The sequence below is a fragment of the Scyliorhinus torazame genome, chromosome 9 (assembly GCF_047496885.1).
Source record: "Scyliorhinus torazame isolate Kashiwa2021f chromosome 9, sScyTor2.1, whole genome shotgun sequence".
NCBI classification, from domain to species: domain Eukaryota; kingdom Metazoa; phylum Chordata; class Chondrichthyes; order Carcharhiniformes; family Scyliorhinidae; genus Scyliorhinus; species Scyliorhinus torazame.
The window spans coordinates 59,522,478-59,547,372 of NC_092715.1; positions in this window are offsets into that span (position 1 = coordinate 59,522,478).

Below are 24,895 nucleotides of genomic sequence, written 5' to 3' on the forward strand. Positions count from 1 at the left end.
ACTCAGGATTGTGCACTGCCGAATTCCCACCTGTGGTGGATTCAAGATTGAATCTACAGGCCTTGGAGATTCAACCAAAATGTAGAGATTTCTTTGGAAGATGTTAACACTAGAGGCTGGGCTGTTAGACTGCGTGTTTGCCCGTGCCAACGGTTGATGATGTAATCTCCTGCAATCGTTCTCTTAAAAGTGCCTGTTCAGCTACAAGGCTGCTTGTGAGGAAACACATCAAACACTATGAATTGCATTCCAGGAGCTGGTTCCAGAAGCTGAACTGCACTCACTGTGTTGCCAACTTTTGGTTGGCTCTTAATTTGGCACTGTTTAATCGTGTTTGCTCAAGAGTCGGCAGGTATCTTTCGACACCGCCACAAGGTTCAGAACCGAATACTGATCAATGACTCGATACACCAGTCAGTAAGTTCAAAAGCAATGCCCATTTATTTACACAGTCAAATCCACTCATGCATAAACTCTACAAACTAAACTACCACTATTACCAAAGCCTATACTTAGCATCGGGCGCCCACTCAGTCAGAGGAACAATGGCCGTTGCTCCGTTCTGAGGCTGCTGGGTTGAGCTGTTTACAGGGTAGCAACTAGGAGCGTCTATCTCGTAGCGTGCGTTGACTTGGAACTTACTTGGTCTGGTGCAGCTGCTAGGCAGGTCTCTCTCTTCGGTGAGAGCCAAAGCCAAAGGAGGAAGATTCTCCCTTGGGGGATACTTTTTATACTGAAAAGGGCTTTGCGCTCTTTTGGGCGGACCTTGAACTTGGCCTCAACTAATTGGGTCTTTCTCAATCATCTGTATCGATTTTCCTCCAATAGAGGGGTGGTTCCCTGATCGCTGGGCGTGTCCTGGTGACTGTCAGTCTGCTTTGTCTTCGATTCTTCTGGCGCCGGGGAGTCTGCCTTAACATTGTGTATCTAAATGTTTCCCTTTTGTCCCCGGAGATGGCTCATTAGTATGTAGATTGTTTGGTAGTTTCTGTCCTGTCTGAGAGTTTAAGGTTCTAATCAACAGACAGAGCTTGCACCTGCTTGTTTCTTAGCATTGTCCAATTTTCCCTGCAGTCTTTGCAGGTGTCCATTTTGTAATCGGGACGTGGCCATCCCAGATGGCTACACTCCCTCCTTGTGATACTCCACGCGAAGCGTGAAGGATCACATTACTATGTCGTCTTCATCCTCTGATCACCGGGGCACCCATACTTAGGCTCTACACTGTCCTATCCTATTCAACACAATTTTACCTAAACCATTTTAAATACATTAATTATTATAAAACTCTATGGGGCGCTATGACATTAATACATGCATTACAGAAAAATAAAAAACTGGAACCTCTAACTATTCTCAATAAACTATCCTCATTCAAATAATCCAAAAATACAAACAATCCAAACATAATTTATACATCTTAAACTGTACAAAATAGCAGCACACAAATTTCACTAGCCTGGCAGTCAGACACAGAGGTTTACATCTCTTTATTCCATAGAATACATTAAACAAGATGGATGCTTTTTAATCCGTCCCAATGGGTTCGGGGGTCTGGTGAAATCCGAAAATGGGGGACCTAAACCTGTATACCGGGGTGCGAGAGCGATATGCTCTGTTTCGCCATTTCCTGACTCTAAACGTTTGCACGACACTGCAAAGTATCGCCAGCACTAAGAGTGCTTCAACTACATATGAGAGTGAGTACCAGGTGATAAACGTATCACACCAGGTCGCTGTATTGCTAGCTGTCGCTGGGCTAGTTATCTCGGGGTTCCGTGTATTGCAGGGGTGAGAGTCATTTACGGTTTGTGTGGTAGGGGTCAGGGGGATAGCGTCCGCGCACAACTGAAGGGATCCCACTAAGATCCATGTGAACACGAAGGCTGTCTTCATCTTTGTCGGACTTCTTCTTTGTCTTCCTCTGGGGTTCCGGAGTTCTGTGAACACAAGCATAATTTCTGTTATTATCTTGCTTAAGATCTCGTATGTCTGTCTGTCTGTCCTTTATTGCCAATTTCCCTTTATAATTGGTCACCATCTGTGACTCCCTCATTTTTTTTTAAACCAAATATTTGGACTAGACATCTAAGAAAAATACTGCCATACTGCGAGCTGTCTCGCAGCCTGTGTAATTTACCATCCCAGTGTTTGAGGGTTGCCAAAACCAAACAAAAGAATTTCGAACGTAATGAGCCAAAATGGGGTGCGTATGGGCCGCGGTGGGTAAGAAATGGATGGAATCCCCAGGTAGGACGGTGATCAATGCCGTATGTGCTCTACCCGAGCGTAGCTGACCAGAGGGTAGGTGCTCAGGCAGGGCGGGGACCAATGCCGCTTCTCCACTGCCTGAGCAACCAGCAAGAACGGGTAAGAATGTGGTCGTCGTGGGGGGCTGCCTCTCGAATTAGGAGAGCAACTATGAGTCGTGTTCTGTCGACAAACTAGTTCCTCTGAACTATTGTCTGGGGACAAACTTGTTCCATTCACAGCCGGGGGGCGTTAAAGGAGTGGTGACGTGGGGCCGTGAAAACTTTTGAGTTTACGAACAACACTTAACGATAGCACTAACGAACAAACATTCAACAAACATGGTGCAGGTTCCATCAGAAAGGACACCGTATCTCTCCATCGGTTCCTTTTTTCTCCATCATCTGGACACCTCACTGCTCAATAGCAAACAGGGTCACAAAGGGATTCGTTTGATGGGAGTCAGACTCTTAAGTCATCATCTTCTCCCGGCTGCCAAACTTTTGTCTGTAGTAACCGTGCTAAAGCTGCTTGGGGCGAATTGGGGTCCATCTCATCATTCCGGAGAGCCTGAACGAATTGTCTCGGTGCCAGAATCATGTGTCGAGTTTGGAGCTCCTATTCTTCAATCCGTAATCGTCGGGCGGTGGGTCTGGGTCAGGGGCTTTGATATAAGTGATCTCAAATGGGTCATAGAATCATGCTCAGATTCACTGGGAGTGGGGCCTGGTGCAGGGGTGTAGTCATAACATAGAACATAGAACATAGAACGATACAGCACAGTACAGGCCCTTCGGCCCACGATGTTGCACCAAAAAAGCCATCTAACCTACACTATGCCCTTATCATCCATATGTTTATCCAATAAACTTTTAAATGCCCTCAATGTTGGCGAATTCACTACTGTTGCAGGTAGGGCATTCCACGGCCTCACTACTCTTTGCGTAAAGAACCTACCTCTGACCTCTGGCCTATATCTATTACCCCTCAGTTTAAAGCTATGTCCCCTCGTGCCAGCCATTTCCATCCGCGGGAGAAGGCTCTCACTGTCCACCCTATCTAACCCCCTGATCATTTTGTATGCCTCTATTAAGTCTCCTCTTAACTTTCTTCTCTCAGGCAACATCCTGGTAAATCTCCTCTGCACCCGCTCCAAAGCCTCCACGTCCTTCCTATAATGCGGTGACCAGAACTGTACGCAATACTCCAAATGCGGCCGAACCAGAGTTTTGTACAGCAAATAGAAGTACTGAATCCCAGGTGCTGTTATGTGGTGTGCTGTGGCATCTTGATCGTTATCACTGTCGCTGTCGCTGCTGGTTGAGGGAAGGGAGAGGCGGAGTCGTGCCTCTGGGGGCGGAGTTGAAGTCGTGTCTGAGGGCGGGCTGGAGTGGTTGGGGGAGGGTAGGAATACGTCATCTGTGGGCAGGGCGTGATCGTCTGCTGCTGCGAGCAGGATGTGTGTGTGGTTATTCTGTGAGCCGTAAGCCTTGGGCTGGTTTATATGAAACCACGCAGACTTACCATTGGGATAGGTCATTTTGTATACTGAGGGGCTGACTTTGTCCGAAATGGAGTATGGTCCGGAAAATTTGGGGGAAAGGAATGAACTGGGGTTGTAAAGGGAAAGCTTAACTTGTTGCCTACTGTAAACTCAGTGGCGTGTACTGGTTTGTCGAAACAAGCCTTGCTCTGTTTCTTCCTGGTTCCAAGTCTCACTGCTGCGGCGAGTTGGGCTGCCTTTATGTTCTGTACCAGTTGTTTAACCGCATTTTCATGCGCGAGGGCTGTAACTGCGGGGTTGGCCAAATCCAGTCCTAATAAATACTCTGTCCCTTTCATGGGGTGTCCGGTCATGAGGGTGTGGGGGGTGTATCCTGTGGATGTAGATACTGTGTTTCTTAAAAACATCAAAGCAAATAGAAGTACTGAATCCCAGGTGCTGTTATTCTGCTGTACCATTTTCCTGAGGGGGGCGTTCAATGTCCTGTTCATTCGTTCTACAATACCACTTGACTGGGGGTGGTATGCGATACGGAACTTTTGCCTCATGCCGAAAATCGTGAGGACGTTTTTCATTACGTGTCTGGTGAAATGGAAGCCTGGGTCGGACTCTATACTGCGTGGGAGGCCCCATCTTGTAAAGATGTGGTGTGTTAATATTTTAGCCGTTGTCATGGCCGTATTAGTTCGTGATGGAAATGCTTTCACCCATTTTGTGAAGGTGTCTGTGACCACCAACACATACTTGTAACCATTTCTGCACAGGTGTAGGAGTCCTATATAATCTATCTGGAGATTTGTCCAGGGTCCATTAACGGGGCAGGTTTGGCTAAGTTAAGCCTTTTTAGCATATCTGTCCGGATTGTTCTGGGCACAGATTAAGCAATTCTCAATGTAGTGTGACATCGATTTTTAAATCAGGCCACCAGCAGAGTGTTCTGAGGTGGGCTAGGGTGGGTTTAATTCCTTGGTGTCCATGATTGTCATGGAACTGACAAATGATCTAGTTCCTGTCCTGGCTGGGAACTATATAAATGCCATCCTTTAAAATCACACCATCGTGTGTGGTGATTGCGTTTTTAAACTTGTCGTATGGGGCTGAGAAGATTCCCTTTAAAACTTCCCTGAGTTTCTCGTCCTCTTTCTGGGCCTTCGCTAAATCCTGAATGTTGGTCTGTGAGACCTGAACTGCGTGTATTGGGGTGCTTTGGCGGGGGGGGGGGGGGGTCCAAAAATAACCATGCCTGGAGACTGCCTTCGCTAGGGCGTCTGCTTTAACGTTACCGGGGGGAAGAACGATGATGACTGCGAACCTTAATTATTCCGTATTTCCTATCCTTCGCTGTATCTAAGATATAGCAGAGTAATGGGGCTGAGGGTAGGGGTTTACCGTCCGCGGAAACAAATCCGCTTGTTTCCCAGAGTGGTAGGAATTCTGTCAAACTATTACAGACATACAAGCTGTCCGAAAAATGTCTGCTGGGGTCAGGAACAACCCCAGCAATCGCTGCAATGGCTGCCAGCTCTGCTGCCTGCGAGCCTAATTGTCCTGGCAACTTCAAGGAAATTTCATCTAGGGTACATCCCTGCGCGTCCTCTACATATATACCGCAACCGGTAATTCTCTTTCCATTTAACACTGTGAAGGAGCCATCCACATAAATCTTCAGGGGTGCGCACGTGTCTGTGGGCTGGGGTCTTTGGGGTGTACTAACTGTTTTCCTGGGAGGTGTTTTGGGAATAAATGGGCCTGTGTTCTGTTTCGTGGTGATGATCTCACACTCATAAGGGGAGCCTGCATATTGCAAATTATCGGCAAGGAAGGTGTGGGTTTTGGTTCTCTTTACCGTGATGTCCCGTCCCTGTAAAAGAAGGTCCAATTGGCTGCGCGGATTTGGCTGACTGTGCCATCTTTAAGTCATCCGTCTAACAATAGCTGTGTCGGTGTGTGTGAGAATGGTGATGGGGTTGAGTCCTGTAATGTAGGCGAAGTACTGTACTGCCCAAAAAACTGTGAGCAGGTGCCTTTCACAGGCAGAAAATCCTTGCTCCATGGGGTCTAACATGCGTGAGGCGTATGCTACGGGGCGTAACTGGTCATGGCGTTCCTGGAGGAGCATGGCCGAAAGGGTTCAGTCGGTGCTTGCTACCTCGGTAGCGTACGGGGAATGTGGATCTGGGACCTGTAGTGCGGGGGCTGTGCTGAGTGCTCTTTTTAAAGCATCCATGGCATCTGTATGCTGTGGAAGCCATTCCCAAGGTGCCTGCTTCTTGAGAAGTTCGGAAAGGGGCGCTGCTTTAGTGGCGAAACTGTCAATATGGTTTCGGCAGTAGCCAACCAGTCCTAAAAATGACCGGAGGGCTGAGACATTGTGGGGAAGGAGCAATTTGACGACTGAATCAATTCACTTGTGCTCGATCTCGCGTTTACCATGAGTGATCACTGTTCTCAAGTAAATCACTTTTTCTTTCAGAATCTGGGCCTTCTTGGGGTTGACTTTACATCCAATTTCTTTTAGGAGTGCCAGGAGTTCGGCGAGAAGCAAAATGTCCTCTCCCTTTGTGTCTGTCTGTAGTAACAAGTCGTCTACATACTGGACCAGACAATTGGGGCGGGAAAATTTTGTTAAACCATTTGCCAGCTGTCGGTGGAAAATGGAGGGGGAGTTGTGGAAGCCTTGTGGAAGGCACGTCCACATGTATTGTTGCCCTTGGAATGTAAAGGCGAATTTGTACTGGCACGTTTTAGCCAATGGAATGGACCAGAAGCCATTACTAATGTCCAAAACCGAAATTTTTTTTGACTGGAGTCCCTGTTTGAGCATCGTCTCGGGACTCGTGGCTACAGTGGGGGCTGCTGCTGGGGTTACTTTGTTCAGTTCCCAGTAATCAATGGTCAGTTGCCATGATCCATCCGGTTTCCTGACGGGTCAAATTGGTGCGTTGTTTGTGGAGGCTAGTGATATGAGTACGCCTTGATCCAACAAACTCTATCACTTTGGAGATTTCTCCCTCTGCTTCCTGGGGAAACCCGTACTGCTTCTGGGGTTTAGGGTCGGGACCTGTAATGTTCACAAACCCAGCCAGACTGCCACAGTCGTGCTTGTGCTGTGCAAATGCTGCTTTATGTTCCTGCAGGACTGCCCTAACCTGTTTGGCTGCACTAATGGCTCGAGGATCGAACCAGAAGTCTCCTACTGAGCTAAACCTATTTATGTATTCTCCTACTGTGAGCGTGGCGGGGGCTCGTGCTGCCTTTGCCATTTTCCAAACACACTTGTTAACTGGGTCGAAAGAAAGGTTATGGGAGCTCATGAAATCGATCCGAAGGATATGTTCTGCTGTCTGGGGCAGATCGACTAAAACTACGGGGTGCTTGGTTGTGATGTTCCCTATTTGTATTGCTATAGGGGCTGTGATGTGTCCCTGTTGTAGATGGCCTGTAAAGCTGTTGAATGTGATGGTGTCTGTTGTGGGCCACGTGTCTCGCTGAAACATCGTGGAGGAATTGAGTGCGGTGCGGGACCCTCCTGTGTCCCAAAGAAATTCTATGGGTTGGCCCCGGACTTTGCCTGATACTACTGGTCTACCGGACTTGTCCCAAAGGGTGTCGCAGACCCACGTTGGGGAGCCCGAACACCGTCAGTTGGTGCCGTTCATGTCTGTGCTCTCTGAACGGGGCTAACACTATGGATCGGCTTTGCCCTATTCTTGTTTAGGGTGCCTGTCTGTTGGTTTCTCTGCTGCTTCTGGGGCGCGTTGCACTCTCATGCAAAGTGTCCTAGCTGTCCACAGTTATAACATTCTTGAGGTTTTGGCTGGGGTTGGGTGTTCCTGCCCTCATTTACCCATGCGGGGTTCTGGTGTGCTTAAACTGGGTTCATTTCTACCTGCTCTTCATTCGGTGTCATAAATGCAGTTTTGCCTGCAATTGATTGCTCCCAAGCGCGGGACAATCTCTGCAAAACCCATTTTTCATTGTGGGCCTCATCTGAGGGGTCAGAATTTGCGCAAGCTTTTCATCCTGCTTCTGTGGCGTGGGTAACTAGAATTCGGGTCCATTTGGCCATATTATCTGGGGACAAATGGGCGGGGGGCTAAATCTCCCAAAACTGCGGTAAAGCGAATCCACAAACGTCCAGCAAATGCTGTGGGGTGCTCTGTCTTCTTTTGCCTACACTTATTTAGGCCTTCTACGGGGTCCCCTCTGTTAAAACCAATCGCATCAAGGAGCGCTGTGTGCATCTCTTGGAGTGTGCGTCCTCCTACATTCTGTGGGTCGGGAAGGGCTGCTACGACTGAAGGGTCGAGGCTTAAAACTGTGAGCTTCACTTGCTCCTTTTCGTCCAGGCCGTACATGGTTGCCTGTTCTTTGACCTTCACGAAAAATTGGTGGGGGTCTGAACTGGGAAGGAACGGAGTAATTTTTCCACACGCGTCCCGTAATTGGGTCACGGTTAACAGGGTTGTGTAAAGGAAATCTGCTTCTCCTTCTCCTGCCGCCCTGCGGTGTGTGGTTACAGGGTTCATGGGGGGGTGTTCTGCCTGTTCGGTTGGGGGTTGCGGCGCTTTCCTTTTCTGGGTTTTTCCTGCGTACATGTCCCATGTACGTATCTATGGGCAGTCTCGTTCAATTCCTGCCAGTCGGGGCCGTTTTCTTGATCTAATTGAGGTCCGAATGTACTTTGAAATCCATTTTGCACGGACAGCAGAGATTGCAATTCTGCAATTTGCTTCCGGCACTTTGCATGGTCTACTGAGCTCTGCCTTTGTTCCGTTGTGGAAGTATGGAGTGCTCGTAGGGCTGATTTTAAATCATTGCACTGTTTCTGTAATTTCTCAACTTGCTGTTTTGTTTCTTGTCTTACCAAGACCGCACGTTGCGTGTCCTGGTAGGCCTTATCGTATTGCGTCTGAAAACTGTTCAAATGCACGAGACAAGACTGATGTGCCCACTTGGCATCATCCACCTCTCTGTGCCTTGCTGCTAACTGCTCTTTTAAATCTCGATTCTCCTTCTCTACCTCACTCATGTCTACTTCACTGGTTCTGTCTCTCTCCTCTATTTCTCTACGGAGCGTCCTAACAACCTCCTCTGTGCCTCGAAATTGTGCCAAACAGGACACGATTGCCATCGGCTTGCGAGCTTTCCCTAAGCTCTTCTTGTGAATCTCTGACAGGTTCTCCCACCAAGTATGTCCTGTACTCCCGGGTCCTGTTTCCTCATTATCACAGAATTCACTCCAAAGGGGCCATCCTTTCCCTTTGAGATATTTCCTGATCTCATCTTCCCAAACGGGACACTGTCCTACTCTACTGGTCGCTGCGACCTCGAATTCCTGGGGGTTCATAAGGCGTTCCATTGCCTTCATTGTCATTCTCTCTATCTAGGTTCTCTACTGAATTTGGAACAGGGGGTGATAAAGCGGTGATGTAAACACGGGTACGGCTTATGCTAATTTCCGGCCTACAAAACTCCCGACAGTTTTTTGCAACAAAATCTCTCAGGTTTACCTTATATCCCTGTTAGTACGAATGCATTAACACACTTCCGAATCTCAGAGGCTTGATCAGTACTGTTTTGACGCTTGTGGTTTTTCTGTTCCCAATTGGATACTCAATTCAAATTTTGGGTTCTCTTGGAGTGGTTAGGCCACTTCTAAGTCAAGTCCCGTCAGATGTCGCCAGTAAATGTTGCTAACTTTTGGTTGGCTCTTAATTTGGCTTTATTTAATCACGTTTGCTCAAGAGTCGCCAGGTATCTTTCGACACCGCCACAAGGTTCAGAACCGAATACTGATCAATGACTCGATACACCAGTTAGTATGTGTGGTAGTATGCATTAGGGGTCATGTGGGACTGTGAAGCCGTGATGTCATTGGCTGACAGATCCCGGGTCCTGGTTGGCTGTTGACCTCTAGCTCCGCCCTGAAGGCGGAGTATAAGAACCAGGAGTTCTCCCCCGCAGGCCAGTCTGTTACTGAACTGCGGGGAACAAGTCACGCTTAATAAAGCCTCATCGACTTCATCTCTATTTGTCTCTCGTGAGTCTTTGTGCGCTACAATTTATTAAGCGTGCTTAAAGGACTATGGAGCTCAGGATCATCCCAGAATGCCTGAGGATCAGCCCCCACGCAGTGAACTCAGCTCTGTGGACCCCCGTCGCGACAAACCCCCCCCCCCCCCACCCCACAGGCTTGCGCGGTTCAGACGCCAAGTCGTCCCGGGGGGCCCGCTGCTATTTCTGCGGCCAGGCGAAACACCCCCGGCAGCGCTGCCCGGCCCGCGCAGCGATTTGCAAGAGCTGCGGGAAAAAGGGCCATTTCACAGCTGTGTGCCGGTCCCGGGAGGTCGCCGCTGTCCCAGGAGAAGAAGGAGTCCTGCGCGTTTCTATCGCTCCCCAACCCCCCCAGTGCCCCATGTACGACCCGCAGGCGCAGCCATTTTGGGTCCCGGCCACCGCTGTCCCCGGAGAACAAGGAGTCCTGCGCGTTTCAAACGCTCCCCAACCCCCCCAGCGCCCCATGTGCGACCCGCAGGCGCCGCCATTTTGGGTCCCGGCCACCACGAGGGGAGGAGGGGTGCCGCCATCTTGGGACCCACCAGCCCTGTGCGACGCATGGGGGTGGCCATTTTGTCCACCCCCGCCGCCATCTTGTGACCCCCCAGCCATGTGCGATGCATGGGGGCGGTCATTTTGTTCACCCCCGCCGCCATCTTGGACGGCAACAATGGACCCCAGCATCGACGGCTCAGCGGGGTTCGAGGAAGACGCTGAAGCACCACGACCACGTCTGGCCTCAATGACGCTGGACCAAGCACGGCCCCGGACGCTCCAGACGACGACAACAACGGTGCTGATCAACGGGCACGAGACACCATGCCTGGTCGACTCCGGGAGCACAGAAAGCTTCATCCACCCCGACACGGTAAGACGCTGTTTTTTGACCATCCGTCCCAGTGCGCAAAAGATTTCCCTAGCTGCAGGATCCCACTCCGTACAGATCAAAAGCTTCTGCATAGTGACCCTAACGGTGCAAGGGAGGGAGTTTAAAAACTACAGGCTCTACGTCCTTCCCCAACTCTGCGCGCCCACATTACTGGGATTAGACTTCCAGTGCAACCTGCAGAGCCTAACTTTCAAATTCGGCGGCCCAATACCCCCACTCACTATCTGCGGCCTCGCAACCCTCAAGGTTGAGCCCCCATCCTTGTTTGCAAACCTCACCCCGGATTGCAAACCCGCGCCACTAGGAGCAGACGGTACAGCGCCCAGGACCGGACATTCATTCGGTCCGAAGTCCAGCGGCTACTGAAGGAAGGCATAATCCAGGCCAGCAATAGTCCCTGGAGAGCACAGGTGGTAGTAGTAAAGACAGGGGAGAAGCAAAGGATGGTCATAGACTATAGCCAGACCATCAACAGGTACACACAGCTAGATGCGTACCCTCTCCCCCGCATATCCGACATGGCCAATCGGATTGCCCAATATAAGGTCTTCTCCACCGTGGACCTCAAGTCCGCCTACCATCAGCTCCCCATCCGCCCAAGTGACCGCAAGTACACAGCCTTCGAGGCAGACGGGCGATTATACCACTTCCTAAGGGTCCCATTTGGCGTCACAAACGGGGTCTCGGTCTTCCAACGAGAGATGGACCGAATGGTTGATCAACACGGGTTGCAGGCCACGTTCCCGTATCTCGACAATGTAACCATCTCCGGCCACGATCAGCAGGGCCACGACGCCAACCTCCAAAAATTCCTCCAGACCGCTAAAGCCTTGAACCTCACATACAACGAGGACAAGTGCGTTTTTAGCACAAACCGGCTAGCCATCTTGGGATATGTAGTGCGCAATGGGATAATAGGCCCCGGCCCCGAACGTATGCGCCCCCTCATGGAATTTCCCCTCCCTCACTGCTCAAAAGCCCTAAAACGCTGCCTGGGGTTCTCTTCATATTACGCCCAGTGGGTCCCCCAGTACGCAGACAAGGCCCGCCCCCTAATACAGACCACGACCTTCCCTCTGTCGACAGAGGCTTGCCAGGCCTTCAGCCGCATCAAAGCGGATATCGCAAAGGCCACGATGCGCGCCATCGACGAGTCCCTCCCCTCCCAGGTCGAGAGCGACGCCTCCGATGTAGCTCTAGCGGCCACCCTTAACCAAGCGGGCAGACCCGTGGCCTTTTTCTCCCGAACCCTCCATGCCTCAGAAATCTGCCACTCCTCAGTGGAAAAGGAAGCCCAAGCCATAGTGGAAGCTGTGCGACATTGGAGGCATTACCTGGCCGGCAGGAGATTCACTCTCCTCACTGACCAACGGTCAGTAGCTTTCATGTTCGATAATGCACAGCGGGGCAAAATTAAAAATGACAAGATCTTAAGGTGGAGGATCGAACTCTCCACCTTCAACTATGAGATCTTGTACCGTCCCGGAAAGCTGAACGAGCCGTCCGATGCTCTATCCCGTGGCACATGTGCCAACGCACAAATTAACCGTCTCCAAACCCTCCACGAGGACCTCTGCCACCCGGGGGTCACTCGGTTCTACCATTTTATAAAGTCCTGCAACCTCCCCTACTCCGTGGAGGAGGTCCGTACAGTCACAAGGAACTGCCACATCTGCGCAGAGTGCAAACCGCATTTTTTCAGGCCGGATAGTGCGCACCTGATCAAGGCCTCCCGTCCCTTTGAACGCCTCAGTCTGGATTTCAAAGGGCCCCTCCCCTCCTCCGACCGCAACACGTACTTCCTGAACGTGTTGGACGAGTACTCCCGTTTCCCCTTCGCCATCCCCTGCCCTGACATGACAGCGGCCACAGTCATTAAAGCCCTTAACACCATATTCACACTGTTCGGTTGCCCCGCATACGTCCATAGCGACAGGGGGTCCTCCTTCATGATTGACGAGCTGCGCCAGTTCCTGCTCAGCAAGGGTATAGCCTCGAGCAGGACGACCAGCTACAACCCCCGGGGGAACGGGCAAGTAGAGAGGGAGAACGGCACGGTCTGGAAGACCGTCCTACTGGCCCTACGGTCCAGGGATCTCCCAGTTTCACGGTGGCAGGAGGTCCTCCCGGACGCCCTCCACTCCATCCGGTCGCTACTGTGTACCACTACTAACCAAACGCCTCATGAGCGCCTCCTTGTCTTCCCCAGGAAGTCCTCCTCTGGAACGTCGCTGCCGACCTGGCTGGCGGCCCCAGGACCCATCTTGCTCCGGAAACATGTGCGGGCGCACAAGTCGGACCCGTTGGTCGAGAGAGTTCACCTCCTCCACGCGAACCCGCAGTACGCCTACGTGGAGTAACCCGACAGGACACGGTCTCCCTGCGAGATCTGGCGCCCGCCGGCAACACGCACACCCCCCCAACACCAATCACCCCCTCCCTGCCACCGACGCATCCCGCGACAACCCCCTTCCCGGGAGGATCAGTCCTCCTCCCAGGTCCGACCAGAAGTGAAGCTGAAGCAGAAACCGTAAAGCTCCCGGAGGCGACAACACTGGAACAAGCACCACCACCAGGGCTGAGGCGATCGACAAGGACGACCAGACCACCCGACCGACTTGTGGCATCGGTGTAACACTAGAATGTTGTGGACTTTAACGAGAATTTTTTTCTGCTTTTTCCCTCTTACGAATACTGTAAATAGTTCAAAACAAAAAAAAAAACCCTGTACATACTGTGATGACATGCAAAAGTTTTTCCTCCCAGGACCAGCCTTGTAAACCTCTACCACCATGCGAAGCACCACCCGCCGGGTTCATTTTTAACAAGGGGTGAATGTGGTAGTGTGCATTAGGGGTCATGTGGGACTGTGAAGCTGTGATGTCATTGGCTGACAGATCCCGGGTCCTGGTTGGCTGTTGACCTCTAGCTCCGCCCTGAAGGCGGAGTATAAGAACCAGGAGTTCTCCCCCGTTGGCCAGTCTGTTACTGAACTGCGGGGAACAAGTCACACTTAATAAAGCCTCATCGACTTCATCGCTATTCGTCTCTCGTGAGTCTTTGTGCGCTACAGTATGTTCAAAAGCAATGCTCATTTATTTACACACAGTCAAATCCACTCGTGCATAAACTCTACAAACTAAACTACCACTATTACCAAAGCCTATACTTAGCTTCGGGTGCCCACTCAGTCAGAGGAACAATGGCCGTTGCTCGGTTCTGAGGCTGCTGGGTTGAGCTGTTTACAGGGTAGCAACTAGGAGCGTCTATCTCGTAGTGTGCGTTGACTTGGAACTTACTTGGTCTGGCGTAGCTGCTAGGCTGGTCTCTCTTCGCTGAGAGCCAAATCCAAAGGAGGAAGATTCTGCCTTGGGGGATACCTTTTATACTGAAAAGGGGCATCTCGTGCTTTTGGGAGGGCCTTGAACTTGGCCTCAACTAATTGGGCCTTTCCCAATCATCTGTATCGATTTTCCCCCAATAGAGGGGTGGTTCCCTGATCGCTGGGCGTGTCCTGGTGACTGTCAGTCTGCTTTGTCTTAGCTTCTTCTGGCCGGCGCCGGGGAGTCTGTCCTAACATTGTGTATCTAAATGTTTCCCTTTTGTCCCCGGAGATGGCTCATTAGTATGTAGATTGTTTGGTAGTTTCTGTCCTGTCTGAGAGTTTAAGGCTCTAATCAACAGACAGACCTTGCATCTGCTTGTTTCTTAGCATTGTCCAATTTTCCCTGCATTCTTTGCAAGTGTCCCTTTTGTAATCGGAACGTGGCCATCCCAGATGGCTACAACTGTAAGCGAGTTGGATCCCAATGCTGCATGTAAGCTTTCAAACCGAGTGGACACTGAGGGCCAAAATGGAAGATGGGTTTGCACAAGATTTCTCAAAGCATATTCCTCGACAGTGCAGAGAGCTTTGTCACTGTAAATTTATTTCAGTTCCTTGGCGGTATGTTCACCAACCTATGCGGCAGGTTGCAGAGATTGGAAAGACAGAAGGAGATTTTATTTTAAATTGGAAAGAGAAGCAACCAAATATAAATGGTAGAATTAAACTATTTGAAATACTACTAATGTGATGGGACAACGTATAAACAGTTGATATTATATACTTGGTTTTCGGAAACTTTATATCAAGGCTCCACTTTGTTAATTATTATATATCAAGCAAAGAATTATGGAATTGTTGATATAAAAAACAGATGTGAAGAAGAAACAAGTAGTTTAAACGGTAAGACATCTGGGTTCTCAATAGGTTCCAAGACAACAATGTGTTGTTGGAATTGTATGTTATGGGGAGAAGGTGGGATTGTGATCAATTGCAAAAGGTATGAACCCTAATGGGCCTTCCTGTTCTTAGAAATTTTTATTTTGTTCTCTGTACTCGTAAAATTTCACTCTTGGTCCACACCCAGGTTGGCAACCTAAAAGTGCCTGCTGGCATTGATTTGGGAAGATCGGTAAAACATGTTTTCAGACATTATCTAAAGTGGTTGCCAAGAGTACTAGATCCTATGAAGGGAATTAAACAACGATTGCAAGTCTACTTAAAGAGGTAGTGAGAGCACAAGACAACTGACAACACATCTTTTTTGCGGGGGAACATGAAGCAAAACAATCGTTACAGTAAAATGATGCATTGAAGTGGTATAATCACAACTTTGTTTTCAGATGAGACATTAAACCGAGATTTCATCCGCCTTCTTAGATGCACATGTTAAAAATCCCATGGTACTCTTCTTGGAGAAAAGCAAGGAGTCCTCTCTGTTATCCTGGCCAGTATATAGGCTTCAACCAGCACTTAAACACAAATGACCTGGCCATCAAAATGTTGTTTGTTGGTATTTGCTGTGTACAAATCAGCTGCTGCCTTTCCTACACTACAACAGAGACTGAACTTTGAGAGCATTTCATTGGCTATAAAGCACTTTAGGCCTTGCCGAGACCACAAAAGGTGCTATATAAACGGATGTATTTCCTTCGATGTTTGTCAGCTCTGGCTCTTCTGGTATAAAGGGTTAATAGCTATCATGCTAATAGCTAACATACATCATCAGTGTGACCAGAGCTCAAGAGACCTGGGGCGAAATTCTCCGTTATCGGCGGAAAGTCTGGAGGGAAGTGGCAGAGGCCGACACCACGGACAGGCACCCAGTGCCACAAGAAGGTGAACGACCTCGTCAGAGCAGGCAGGGTGAACCTCCCCATATCCCCCCTCCCCATATCCCCCCCTCCCCCATATCCCCCCTCCTCATATCCCCCCTCCCCCATATCCCCCCTCCCCCATGTCCCCCCTCCCCCATATCCCCCCTCCCCATATCCCCCCTCCCCATATCACCCCTCCCCCATATCCCCCTCCCCCATATCCCCTCTCCCGCATATCCCCCCTCCCCCATATCCCCCCTCCCCCATATCCCCCCTCCCCCATATCCTCCTCCCCATAACCCCCCTCCCCCATATCCCATATCCCCCCCTCCCCATATCCCCCTCCCCATATACCCCCTCCCCCATATGCCCCCCTCCCCCATATCCCCCCTCCCCATATCCCCCCTCCGTCATATCCCCCCTCCGTCATATCCCCCCTCCGTCATATCCCCCCTCCGTCATATCCCCCCTCCCCATATCCCCCCTCCCCCATATCCCCCCTCCCCCATATCCCCCATAACCCCAAGTGAATCCAGCCCTAACCTTAACCTCTGCAATGCACGCGCAACCGATGGCGTGCATTCATATACCTGCCTAACAGTGTTGTCTTTTACCCCTGCCACCCCCCCCCCCCCACATGAGAAGCGCACACACAACAATAGGGAGCATGTGAGGACTGGAGGAGGCCCCGCTGATGAGAGGCCACTGACCGAACACGAGGAAAGGGCCCTGGAACTGGCTGGCGGACCTGACGACCGGGAGGTTGCTGATGCAGAGGTCGGGGGCATACTAGCAAGTGAGCCACCGACAGCCCGTCCCCATATCCCCCCTCCCCTATATCCCCCTCCCCCATATCACCTGATCACTGCCTGATGTCTAACCATGCATGCTTCATTGTGTATCACAGGACCAAACGTCCAGGCACCCATCCCCGCAGATGCAGACCCCCCGCAGGATGCCCCTCGGAGGCCACGGGAGACGGAGAGACACGGACCCTCCAGCATGCGACGCCCGCAGGATGCCCCTCGGAGGCCACGGGAGACAGAGAGACCCGGACCCTCCAGTATGCGACGCCCGCAGGATGCCCCTCGGAGGCCACGGGAGACTGAGAGACCCGGACCCTCCAGCATGCGACGCCCGCAGGATGCCCCTCGGAGACCACGGGAGACGGAGAGACCCGGACCCTCCAGCATGCGACGGCCGCAGGATGCCCCTCGGAGGCCACGGGAGACGGAGAAACCCGGACCCTCCAGCATGCGACGCCCGCAGGATGCCCCTCGGAGGCCACGGGAGAAGAGACCCGGACCCTCCAGCATGCGACGCCCGCAGGATGCCCCTCGGAGGCCACGGGAGATGGAGAGACCCGGACCCTCCAGCATGCGACGCCCGCAGGATGCCCCTCGGAGGCCACGGGAGACGGAGAGACCCGGACCCTCCAGCATGCGACGCCCGCAGGATGCTCCTCGGAGGCCACGGGAGACAGAGAGACCCGGACCTTCCAGCATGCGACGCCCGCAGGATGCCCCTCGTACACCACGAGAGACGGAGAGACCTGGAGCAACAGGGAGACGACACCCCCGTCACGTGCGGGAGCGACCACCCAGAGGGGGGCAGCCACAGGCCCCGTCACATCCGAGCCAGGACACCACTACCCAGGACACCACTACCCAGGACACCACTACCCAGGACACCCCTACCCGGGACAGCACTACCCAGGACACCCCTACCCGGGACAGCACTACCCAGGAAGACGAAATACCGGACAGTGAGTCAGAGTGGATGGGTGGAGACGAACCCCCACCCCAAAGTGCCATGGACTCAGAGTGGGACGAAGAGCACGACACAACGCCACTGCTGTCACCAACACCCTCCACCATCGCAGAAACACTCACCTCGGTTGGGCACTTTAGTGATGAGGCGTCTGCTACACTCACTGGTGCGCACAACACAGCCGTCCCGGTACAGCAGGTGGAGGTAGGAGCAGCAGAGGGGCCGGGCGGTCGGAGGGCAGCCCAGCCCAAGCGAACATCTGCCGCCCAGATGGATCCCCGGTTCCTGGAGTTACCACACCCACACATAGATCCGATGCAACCACCGACCCGGAGACGAGCGAAGAGGGTGACGGCCGGCTTGCGGTGGCTGCAGTCGCAGGTGGAGGAGTCCACCCGCGTCCAGGAGCTGGGAGTGGTGCCGGTCATGCGTGCCACCCAAGCTGACACCGCACGGGTGGCGTCCGCGGTGGAGGCAATGGGTGCGACGGTGTCAGACATGGGGAACGGTTTGCGAGGCCTGGGGCTTTCCGTGCAGGCGGCGTCTGTGGCCCAGGACATGGCTGCCCTCTCACAGGAGGCCATGAGCCAGTGCCAGCGCCAGATGGCAGAGGCGCTCAACGCCATAGCCCAGTCTCTGCAGGCCATGGCCCAGTCTCAGCAGGCCATGGCCCAGTCTCTGCAGGCCATCGCTGAGGGCATCGGCGCCAGTGGCCATGTGCGAGCCGGCGTCGCACTGTCACAGACAGGGTTTGCCAACCCCCTGAGCTCCATGGCTGCAAACCTGCAGACCCCTGTCGATACCAGCACGGGCCTCCAGGACTGGCAGCGCCAGATGTCGGGGGGGCGTCGGATGGCCAGTCCGTTCGCCTCCCCCACCCATGTAGAGGCCTGGGGGCCTTCGGGCTCCCCGAGGGAAGAGGAGGTGGTGTGGTCCGTCCCGGCTCCCCCTGTAGGGGAGGTCCCGGTACACCGCGACACCTCGGACTCCCCTCCTTCCGTCCCAGATGCATCGGGTGGGCAACGGGCAGGACAGGCTGGCAGCTCGCCATCCCAGTCGCCCGGGCCGCAGCCTGGCCCATCTAGGCCAGGACGCCCCAGGAAACGGCCGCCAAAGGGATCCAGTGTCAGAGGGCAGGAATCACAGGAGTCCACCTCCAGTTCAGCTGTACCGTCTGGGGAACCACGTAGACGTAGTCAAAGGGCCCGTAAGGCCAAACAATTAGACACTGAGTAAGTTGGCACGGGTGCAGGGCACAGATGAGTTTTAGGGGCTAGGGTACGTGCATGAACTCGTTTGGTTATTAAAGTCAATGTTACACCTACAGAAGCTGCCTTTGTGCCCTGTCCAAAGCGTGCGGGGGTGTCATGTACGTTGAGCGCAAGTGTGTGTGTGAGGGGTGGTCTTACCTCAGTCCCAGGTGAGTCTGCCCCCTTCCCCCTGGGCCGCCATCAACATCCCCCGGGCAGAGGACGGGACCGTGCGCTGCAGTGTCACAGCCGCATGCAGGGATGGTCCGCGTGGGTGGTGGTACTGTGGCCATGGGTCAGACATAGTCCAACGATGTGGAGCCAGGAGCTCACCGCAGGGCGGGTTGTCATCATCCTCCATGGCCTGCAATAGACACGCGTCCACCCGCAACTGTGTGAGCCCGGCCCGTTGTGCCGCAGGTGGATCGGCAATGGGGGTGGGGTGGTGTGCATGTGGGTGGGGTTGGGGAGGGGGGTGAGGGTGCTGGGTGGGTGGATGGGTGGGGGGTGTGGGTGGTCGGCTGTTGCCATGGTGTGCGGTCTGTGGCCATACTACCCGATTCCCACGCCCATCTAGTCAGTGAAGCGGGCGGCTATCAGTCTGTCCCGTGCCCGCTGGGCCAGCCGGTAACGGTGGACAGCCACCCGCCTGTGTCTACCCCGTCTGCCCTGACCATTACCCCCATCCCCCTCATCTGGGGAGGACTGCGCCTCTTCCTGCTGCTCCTCCACTCCGCCCTCTGCCTGCGGCGCATCGCCCCTCTGCTGGGCTCTGTTGTGCAGGACGCAGCACACCACAATGATGCGGCCGACCCTATCTGACCGATACTGGAGGGCGCCCCCAGAGAGGACCAGGCACCTGAAACGCATCTTCAGCACGCCAAAGCACCTCTCTATCACTCCCCTTGTCGCTACATGGGCATCATTGTAGCAGTTCTCCGCCTCATTGCGTGGCCTCCGTATAGGCGTCATCAGCCACGATCGCAATGGGTAGCCCCTGTCGCCCAGCAACCAGCCCCTCAGCCGGGGATGGCGTCCCTCGTACATGCCGGGGATGGATGACCGCGACAACACGTATGAGTCATGTACACTGCCTGGGTAACGGGCGCAGTCGTGCAGGATCATCATGCGGTGGTCGCAGACCACCTGTATGTTCATCGAATAGGTCCCCTTCCTATTGGTGAACACGGCCCTGTTATCTGCAGGTGGCCGCACGGCGACGTGCATCCCATCAATCGCGCCCTCGACCATGGGGAACCCAGCCACGGCAGAGAAGCCCACGGCCCGGGCATCTTGGCTGGCCCGGTCCACAGGGAAGCGGATGTGGCGGTGCGCCATGGCATATAGGGTATCTGTCACTGCCCGGATGCACCGATGTCTGCGATATGCCGGACAGGTCCCCACTCGGTGCCTGGAATGACCCCGTTGCATAAAAGTTCAGGGCCACCGTAACCTTGACGGACACGGGGAGAGGGTGTCCCCCGCCAGTGCCACGCGGTGACAGGTGTGCCAGCAGGTGGCAGATGTGTGCCACGGTTTCCCTCCTCGTATGGACTCTCCTCCTGCATTCCCGGTCCGTGAGGTCCTGGTATGACTGCCGGGGCCGGTACACACGGGGCGCCCTCGGGTGCCTCCGTTGCCGTGGGGCCGCGACGTCCTCCTCCCCCTCCTCGTCCTGTCGGTCAGGTGTCCCTGCAGCCTGGGCGGCTGCCGCCTGTCCCTCTGCGGCAGCCTGCGCCGCCTCTCTGGCACGCTCCTCCTCCTCCTCCTCCTCATCCAGGGCAACATAGACATTAGTGGCTGCCGTGGATGATCGGAAAACATGACGGCCTGGTGGGGGGGAGGGGAACGACGACATGTCATCATTGCCCATATCCCCTCCTCCCCCCAGCCAGGTGGCATGAACCGCATGGGTCCAACTGTTGGAGGCTGGCACCTGGCCAGGTGGACCAACTCACTTGCCCTCGCATCCCCCTCCCCGGCACGGACCCCCCCCCCCCCCAACCTCCTCCCCGGCACGGACCCCAACCTCCTCCCCGGCACGGACCCCCCCCAACCTCCTCCCCGGCACGGACCCCCCATCCCCCTCCCCGGCACGGACCCCCCCCCCCCCAACCTCCACCCCGGCACGGACCCCAACCTCCTCCCCGGCACGGACTCCCCCAACCTCCTCCCCGGCACGGACCCCAACCTCCTCCCCGGCATGGACCCCCCCCAACCTCCTCCCCGGCACGGACACCCCAGCCCCCTCCCCGGCACGGACCCCCCCCCAACCTCCATCCCGGTACGGACCCCCCCATCCCCCTCCCCGGCACGGACCCCCCCCAACCTCCTCCCCGGCACGGACCCCAACCTCCTCCCCGGCATGGACCCCCCAACCTCCTCCCCGGCACGGACCCCCCCCCAACCTCCTCCCCGGCACGGACCCCCCATCCCCCTCCTCCCCGGCACGGACCCCCCATCCCCCTCCCCGGCACGGACCCCCCTCCCGGCACTCCCCCGGAGCCCAGCCCACTCTAACCACCCCCCCCCCCGCCGCACACACACACACACACACACAACCCGAGACACACCTCTCCTCACACATTCAGACTGCGGCCACGCCATCGCCTGCCCAGAGCCAACCCCCCAGGCCGTCACTCACCTCCATGGAGGTTGGGGAAACCGTGGCACACATCTGCCACCTGCTGGCACACGATGAAAAGGAGGTTTAATTTACGTCGACATGAACGGTCATCATGTCGACGGGACTTCGGCCCATCTAGAAGGGAGAATATCGGCAGGCCGAAAATCGGCTGCCTTGAGCAGACCCGTGCCATTCTCCGACGGCAGCGGCGACATTAACGCCCCGCCAACTTTTCTCCCTTCGGAGACTTCGGCAACCGGCGGGGGCGGGATTCACGGCGGCCAACGGCCATTCTCCGACCCGCTGGGGGGTCGGAGAATGACGCCCCTGATTCTGGAAGGACCTTGTACATAGTTAATAAATGTTTGCAAGTTCAGAGACATCGGGCGCAATTCTCCCATCGGGAGTCTAAGAGCCGACGCCGGAGTGAAAACCGGAGTGTTTCACTCCGGCGTCGGAGGCCACTCCCAGCCCCCTATTCTCCTGCCCCCGGGGGGCTAGGAGCGGCGCCGCATCATTTATGTGCGCCGGGCCTTGGCGCCACGTAAAAGCTGCGCCGCGTAAATGACGTGACCTGCGAATGCGCAGGTTGACCGGCGCCAACCCGCTCATGCGCGGTTGCCGTCCTCCCCGAGGCCGCCCCGCAAGAAGATGTCGGATGGACCTTGCGGGGTGGCGGAGGAAAGGAGGACCTCTTTCAGAGAGGCCGGCCCGCCGGTTGGTGGGCACCGATAGCGGGCCAGACCCCTTTTGAGGCCCCCCACCGGTGCAGTAACCCCCCTCCCCCCCCCACAGGCCGCCCCCCCCCAGCGTTCCCGCGCTGTTCCCGCCGGCAACGATCAGGTGTGGACGGCGCCGGTGGGAACCTGTCGTATTGGGCAGGCCGCTCGGCCCATCCGGGCCGGAGAATCACCGCTCGCCCGTTACAAACGGCAAGCGGCGATTCTCCCAGCGGCCAGCCATGATTCTCGCCGCGCCGGTTTGGGGGGGGTGGGAGAATCACGTGTGGACGTCGGGGCGGCGTGGAGGGACTCGCGTGGCGCCTCGGCGATTCTCCCACCTGGCGTGGGGGGGGAGAATTCCGCCCCTCGCCTCTAGCTGTTTATGTTCAACACATCCTGCGACCACTTCATGATGGCAGTGATAAACTTTTTTTTAAAATATATTTTATTCAAGATTTTTTGGACAAACATAACAGTACACAGTTTTTCTTTTTAACAACAATAAAGCAATATAAATAACAGTGGCCAGTTTTAAACAAATAAATAAATAATATATAAACAAAAACTAAATGGCAACTGCCTTATCAAAAATAGTTACTCTCCAAAAGTACAATCTAACAGTCCAATATACATTACCTAAAACAAATGCCTATACATATACAAAGACATCCCTGAGAGCCCGCCCGGGTCCTCCCCCCGCCCCCCGGGTTGCTGCTGTTGCCTTCTTTCTTTTCCATTCCCTCTATTGTTCTGTGAGGTAGTTGACGAACGGTTGCCACCGCCTGGTGAACCTCTGAGCCGAACCCCTTAATACGAACTTGATCCGTTCTAGCTTTATAAACCCTGCCATGTCATTTATCCAGGTCTCCACGCCCGGGGGTTTGGCTTCCTTCCACATAAGCAATATCCTGCGCCGGGCTACTAGGGGCGCAAAGGCCAAAACATCAGCCTCTCTCGCCTCCTGTACTCCCGGCTCTTCTGCGACCCCGAATATAGCCAACCCCCAGCTTGGCTCGACCCGGACCCCCACCACCTTCGAAAGCACCTTCGCCACCCCCACCCAGAACCCCTGTAGTGCCGGACATGACCAGAACATGTGGGTGTGATTCGCTGGGCTTCTCGAGCACCTCGCACACCTATCCTCTACCCCGAAAAATTTACTGAGCCGTGCTCCAGTCATATGCGCCCTGTGTAAAACCTTAAATTGTATCAAGCTTAGCCTGGCACACGAGGACGACGAGTTTACCCTACATAGGGCATCAGCCCATAGCCCCTCTTCGATCTCTTCCCCCGGCAGTGGTAAACTTAGCGAATAGCATGAATCCTTGACAAAACCGATGCTGGTGCACTCAGGAATCCACAGAAAGCATTGATTTTTTATGATGGCGTGCTTAATGAAGCCTTATCTGGTTTTGTCTAAGTCAGTACAATTAGTGAGACAGGCTGAACTGCGGAAGTAGGACCGAGTTTTAGTCCAGGATGATAGAGGACCACCACGGAGTCAGGCCATTGACACAATCCTGTTTATGAGCAATAGAAGCACTAATGCATCTACTAAAAACAAGACCCAGAATGATGAGCGAGCGGTTGTCACCATAACTCAATGCTGCTATTGTGGTGGAAGAAAACCCCATCAGCACAAAGACTGTCCTGCCATAAATCCAGAGTGCCATTCTTGCAGGAGGCAGGGCCATTTTAAAGCAGTAATCTACAACAAAAAGATTTCAACTTCAATTCAAAAATTTACAGAAGACCAAACTGGTCAATGAGCATCCTGAAAACAGACGATACTGACAAACACAAAGTGCCTTTCCTGGGCAAGGTTGCAAATTCCAAGAGGAATTTTTGAGTGCACATTTGGCCACAAGATGAATTTTAGCTTAGACACGGGAGCAGTGGTGTCAATTCTCTCTGATACAGTACAGTGGCTGAATCCCGAATTTCTCCAGTCTTTAACCATTCAGCTCCATGGTCTTGGAGCATCTCACTGAAGATGCCGGGGCAGATGACTGCCACACTCCGTTATAGGGGAAGAGAAATGCCAGGAATGCTGGTCACTGAGCTGGAAAACCTGCTCAGATTTACACCTGATTTACAAGGTTGAAGAGCTGATCAAGCAGGGAAAACCATATAAATTCAAGAGGGAATTTCTGAAACTATTTGCAGATCTGGGGAAGCTCCCAAACGACTTACCATATTACATCTAAGCCAAACGACAAGCTGTTATGTTTGTTTACTCCAAGAAAGGTTCCACACGCACCCTTGGATTTAGATTTAGATTTATTGTCACGTGTACCGAGGTACAGTGAAAAGTAATGTTCTGCGTATAGTCCAGGCAAATCGTTCCATACATGACATATGATAAATACACAATGTAAATACATAGACAGAGACATCGGGAGAAGCATACCGAATATAGTGTTACCAGTGCTACCATGGTAAAGAAGATGCATAGAGAGATCAGTTCAGTCCATAGGAGGGCCATTCAGGAGTCGGGAAGAAACTGTTTTTGAATCGGTTAGTGCATGTTCTCAAACTTTTGGTGAGACACAAGACTAAATTCATGCTACTCCAGGGGTGATATCACCAGTAACACAATCCACTTGTAGGCGCTCAGTCATGGTGCCTGTACCAAAGCCTAACAGCTCACTATGTATTTATAATCTTTATTATTGTCACCAG